Here is a 6,347-nt window from a genome sequence, read left to right on the forward strand (position 1 = left end):
AGCCGAAAACAACAACAATGCCAACAATGCAAGGAAGGTGCTGGGTGACTTTACTGCACCTACTCCCGACTTCTATGGGAGAAGCATCTCTATCCCTGCCATTGGAGCAAACAACTTTGAGCTTAAGCCTCAATTAGTTTCTCTAATGCAACAGAATTGCAAGTTCCATGGACTTCCAATGGAAGATCCTCATCGGTTTTTAGCTGAATTCTTGCAAATCTGTGACACAGTCAAGACTAATGGGGTTAACCCTGAGGTCTATAGACTGATGCTATTCCCTTTTGTTGTAAGAGACAGAGCTAGAATATGGTTGGATTCTCAACCTAAAGAAAGCCTGGACTCTTGGGAAAAGCTAGTCAATGCCTTCTTGGCAAAGTTCTTTCCACCACAAAGATGGAGTAAGCTTAGAGTGGAAGTCCAAACCTTCAGACAGAAGGATGGAGAATCCCTCTATGAAGCTTGGGAAAGATACAAACAATTAATCAAAAGATGTCCTTCAGACATGCTTTCTGAATGGAGCATCATAGGTATTTTCTATGATGGTCTCTCTGAACTATCTAAGATGTCCTTGGATAGCTCTGCTGGAGGATCTCTTCATCTGAAGAAGACGCCTGCAGAAGCTCAAGAATTGATTGAAATGGTTGCAAATAACCAATTCATGTACACTTCTGAAAGGAATCCTGTGAACAATGGGACTAGTCAGAAGAAAGGAGTTCTTGAGATTGACACTCTGAATGCCATATTGGCTCAAAACAAGATATTGACTCAACAAGTCAATTTGATTTCTCAAAGTCTGTCTGGAATGCAAAATGCACCAAACAGTACAAAGGATGCTTCATCTGAGGAAGAAGCTTATGATCCTGAGAACCCTTCCATGGAAGAGGTGAATTACCTAGGAGAACCCTATGGAAATACCTACAATTCTTCATGGAGAAATCACCCAAATCTCTCATGGAAGAATCAAGAGAGACCTCAACAAGGTTTCAATAACATAATGGTGGAAGAAACAGGTTTAGCAATGGCAAGCCTTTCCATCATCTTCTCAGCAACAGACAGAGAGTTCTAAGCAGAATACTTCTGACTTAGCAACAATGGTCTCTGATCTAATAAAGACCACTCAAAGTTTCATGAATGAAACAAGGTCCTCCATCAGAAATTTGGAAGGACAAGTGGGTCAGCTGAGCAAGAAAGTTACTGAACTCCCTCCTAGTACTCTCCCAAGCAATACAGAAGAAAATCCAAAAGGAGAGTGCAAGGCCATCAACATGGCCGAATATGGAGAGGAAAGAGAGGAAGAAGACGCCACTGAGAAAGACCCCAGTGGGCGTGCACCACTCTCCTCTGAGTTCCTCAATGAGGAACCTTGGGAATCTGAGGCTCAAAATGAGACCATAGAGATTCCATCGGACTTACTTCTGCCATTCATGAGCTCTGATGAGTATTCTTCCTCTGAAGAGGATGAGTATGTTACTGAAGAGCAAGTTGCTAAATACCTTGGAGCAATCATGAAACTAAATGACAAGTTATTTGGAAATGAGACTTGGGAGGATGAACCTCCCTTGCTCACCAAAGAACTGGATGACTTGTCTAGGCAGAAACTGCCTCAAAAGAGGCAGGATCCTGGGAAGTTTTCTATACCTTGTACCATAGGCACCATGACCTTCAAGAAGGCCTTGTGTGACTTAGGGTCAAGTGTGAACCTCATGCCCCTCTCTGTAATGGAGAAATTAGGGATCTTAGAGGTGCAAGCTGCAAGAATCTCATTAGAGATGGCAGACAACTCAAGAAAACAAGCCCATGGACTTGTAGAGGATGTTCTGGTTAAAGTTGAAGACCAGTACATTCCTACTGATTTCATAGTCTTAGAGACTGGGAAGTGCATGGATGAATCCATCATCCTTGGCAGACCCTTCCTAGCCACAGCAAAGGCTGTGATTGATGTTGACAGAGGAGAGTTAATCATTCAAGTGAATGAAAAATCCTTGGTGTTTAAGGCCCAAGGATATCCCTCTGTCATCATGGAGAAGAAGCATGAAGAGCTCCTCTCAAAACAGAGCCAAACAGAGCCCCACAGTCAAACTCTAAGTTTGGTGTTGGGAGGCTACAACTAAACTCTAAGTTTGGTGTTGAAACCCCACATTCAAACTCTAAGTTTGGTGTTGGGAGGTTTCAACACGGTTCTGAACATTTCTGAGGCTCCATGAGAGCCCTCTGTCAAGCTAATGACATTAAAGAAGCGCTTGTTGGGAGGCAACCCAATGTTTTATAATTAATTATTTTCTTTTGTTATTTTATCTTTTTTGTAGGTTGATGATCATAAGAAGTCACAAAAACAATGAAAAAAGCAAAAACAGAATGAAAAATAGGAAGAAAAATAGCACACCCTGGAGGAGAAGAAACTGGCGTTCAAACGCCAGTAATGCTAGCTGTTGGGCGTTTAACGCCCAGTCTGGCACCATTCTGGGCGTTTAACACCAGAAAGGGGCACCAGACTGGCGTTAAACGCCAGTAAAGGGCAAGAACCTGGCGTTAAACGCCAGGAATGGGCACCAGCCCAGCGTTTAACGCCAGAAATGGCTCAAAACGTGATTTTGAGCAACATTTGGTGCAGGGATGACTTTTCCTTGAGACTACAGGATCTGTGGACCCCACAGGACCCTACCATCACTCTCTCTCTTCTTCCCCCATTCACCAATCACCTCAACATCTCTTCCCCAAAAACCCCTCACCTATCAACTCCCATCTTTCTCTTCACCACTCACATCCATCCTTCATAAAACCCCACCAACCTCACCCTTCAAATTCAAACCACTTTCCCTCCCAAACCCACCCATAATGGCCGAACCTTTACCCCCCTCTCTCCTATAAATACCCTTCTTCAACTCTTCATTTTCACACAACCTAAACCCCCTTTCTTACCCTTCTTGGCCGCACACACTACCATCTCCCTTCTTCCTCATTTCTTCTTCTTCTACTCTCTTCTTTCTTCTTTTGCTCGAGGACGAGCAAACATTTTAAGTTTGGTGTGGTAAAAGCGTTGCTTTTTGTTTTTCCATAACCATTTATGGCATCCAAGGCCGGAGAAACCTCTAAAAAGAGGAAAGGGAAGGCAAAAGCTTCCACCTCCGAGTCATGGGAGATGGATAGATTCCTCTCAAGGGTGCATCAAGACCACTTCTATGAAGTTGTGGCCTTAAAGAAGGTGATCTCCGAGGTCCCCTTTTCACTCAAAAAGGGTGAATATCCGGAGATCCGCCATGAGATCCGAAGAAGAGGTTGGGAAGTACTCACCAACCCCATTCAACAAGTCGGAATCTTGATGGTTCAAGAGTTCTATGCCAATGCATGGATCACAAAGAACCATGACCAAAGTGTGAACCCGAATCCAAAGAATTATCTCACTATGGTTCGGGGGAAATACTTGGATTTTAGTCCGGAGAGTGTGAGGGTGGCGTTCAACTTGCCTATGATGCAAGGAGATGAGCATCCTTACACTAGAAGGGTCAACTTTGATCAAAGGTTGGACCAAGTCCTCACAGTCATATGTGAAGAGGGAGACATTCCCATTGATGAGGACAAGCCCATCACCAAGAAAAGGATGGAGTACACAAGAGATCTCACTCATCATGAGATCCCTGAGATTCCTCAAGGGATGAATTTTCCTCCACAAAACTATTGGGAGCAACTAAACACCTCCCTAGGAGAACTAAGTTCCAACATGGGACAACTGAGGGTGGAGCATCAAGAACACTCCATCATCTTTCATGAAATTAGAGAAGATCAAAGAATCATGAGGGAGGAGCAACAAAGACAAGGAAGAGACATTGAGGAGCTCAAGCACTCCATAGGATCTTCAAGAGCAAGAAAGAGCCGCCATCACTAAGGTGGACCCGTTCTTTGATTTCCTTGTTATTGTTCTTCTGTTTTTCGAATTTTAATGCTTATGTTTATCCATGTTTGTGTCTTATGATCATTAGTGTCTTAGTGTCTATGCCTTAAAGTTATGAATGTCCTATGAATCCATCACCTTTCTTCAATAAAAACGTGCCTAATTGATAAAAGAAAGAATTGCATGAATTTTGAATTTTATAATAGTTTAATTATTTTGATGTGGTGGCAATATTTTTGTTCTCTGAATGTATGCTTAAACAGTGCATATGTCTTTGAATTTGTGGTTCATGAATGTTGGCTCTTGAAAGAATGATGAAAAAGGAGACATGTTACTGAGGATCTGAAAAATCAATAAAATGATTTGAAGCAAGAAAAAGCATTTCAAAAAAAAAACGAAAAAAAAAAAGAGAAAGGAATAAGAGTTGTGATCCAAGGCAATAAGAGTGCTTAAGAACCCTGGACACCTCTAATTGGGGACTTTAGCAAAGCTGAGTCACAATCTGAAAAGGTTCACCCAATTATGTGTCTGTGGCATGTATGTATCCGGTGGTAATACTGGAAGACAGAGTGCTTTGAGCCACAGCCAAGACTCAATAAATAGCTATGTTCAAGAATCATCATACTTACTAAGAGAATCATTAACACTATCTGGATTCTAAGTTCCTAAAGAAGCCAACCATTCTGGATTTCAAAGGATAGAGTGAGATGCCAAAACTGTTCGGAGGCAAAAAGTTAAAAGCCCCGCTCATCTGATTAATACTGATCTTCACAGATGTTTTTGGAATTCATTGCATTCTCTTCTTTTTATCTTATTTGATTTCAGTTGCTTGAGGACAAGCAACAATTTAAGTTGGTGTTGTGATGAGCGGATAATTTGTATACTTTTTGGCATTGTTTTTAGTATGTTTTTGATATGATATAGTTAGTTTTTAGTATATTTTTATTAGTTTTTAATTAAAATTCACTTTTCTGGACTTTACTATGAGTTTGTGTGTTTTTCTGTGATTTCAGGTATTTTCTGGCTGAAATTGAGGGACCTGAGCAAAAATCTGATCCTGAGACCAAAAAGGACTGTAGATGCTGTTGGATTCTGACCTCCCTGCATTCGAAGCGGATTTTCTGGAGCTACAGAAGCCCAATTGGCGCGCTCTCAACAGCGTTGGAAAGTAGACATCCTGGGCTTTCCAGAAATATATAATAGTCCATACTTTGCCCAAGATTTGATGGCCCAAACCGGCGTTCAAAGTCACCTCAAGGAATCCCAGCGTTAAACGCTGGAACTGGCACCCAAATGGGAGTTAAACGCCCAAACTGGCACCAAAGCTGGCGTTTAACTCCAAGAAGAGTCTCTACACGAAATTGGCTTCATTGCTCAGCCCAAGCACCACCAAGTGGGCCCGGAAGAGGATTTTTATGTCATTTACTCATTTCTGTACACCCTAGGCTACTAGTTTCTTATAAGTAGGACCTTTTATTGTATAGAAATCTTTTGATCACTTTTAGATCTCTAGATCATCTTTGGACATTTTAGTTCTTAGATCATTGGGAGGCTGGCCATTCGGCCATGCCTAGACCTTATGCTTATGTATTTTCAACGGTGGAGTTTCTACACACCATAGATTAAGGTGTGGAGCTCTGCTGTACCTCGAGTTAATGCAATTACTATTGTTCTTTCATTCAAATTCGCTTGTTTTATCCAAGATATCACTTGTTCTTCAACATGATGAAGGTGATGATTGACGCCCATCACCATTCTCACTCATGAACAAAGTGACTGACAACCACTCTTGTTCTACAAGCATTTGAGGCTTGGTGAATATCTCTTGGATTCCTGATTGCACGATGCATGGTTGATCGCCTGACAACCGAGTGCTCGCCTGACAAACGAGCCAACCATTCCGTGAGATCAGAGTCTTCGTGGTATAGGCAAGAACTGATGGCAGCATTCAAGAGAATCCGGAAGGTCTAACCTTGTCTGTGGTATTCTGAGTAGGATTCAATGATTGAATGACTGTGACGTGCTTCAAACCTGTAACCTACTGGGCGTTAGTGACAGACGCAAAAGAGTTATTCTATTCCGGTAGGGGAGGGAACCACACCGGTGATTGGCAGCACTGTGACAGAGTGTGTGCATTAGCTTTCACTGCGAGGATGGGAGGTAGCTGCTGACAACAGTGAGACCCTATACGAGCTTGCCATGGAAAGGAGTAAGAAGGGTTGGATGAAGACAGTAGGAAAGCAGAGAGACGGAAGGGAAGGCATCTTCATGCGCTTATCTGAAGTTCCTACCAATGAATTACATAAGTATCACTATCTTTATCTTTATGTTATTTTCGTCATCACCATATATATCTGAGTTTGCCTGACTAAGATTTACAAGATGACCATAGCTTGCTTCAATACTCTCCGTGGGATCGACCCTTACTCACGTAAGGTTTATTACTTGGACGACCCAG

General features: G+C 42.2%; 1 non-coding gene across 1 annotated transcript; it reads right to left on the bottom strand.

Moving 5' to 3' along the window:
* Window positions 1–400: 400 nt before the first annotated feature.
* LOC130948157 (small nucleolar RNA R71) lies at window positions 401–508 on the bottom strand. Its single transcript, XR_009072951.1, has one exon. It is a non-coding gene; the product is annotated as a small nucleolar RNA R71 (small nucleolar RNA).
* Window positions 509–6,347: the final 5,839 nt, after the last annotated feature.

Source organism: Arachis stenosperma, chromosome 1 (genome assembly GCF_014773155.1).
Source record: "Arachis stenosperma cultivar V10309 chromosome 1, arast.V10309.gnm1.PFL2, whole genome shotgun sequence".
In the NCBI taxonomy this organism is placed as follows: Eukaryota; Viridiplantae; Streptophyta; class Magnoliopsida; order Fabales; family Fabaceae; genus Arachis; species Arachis stenosperma.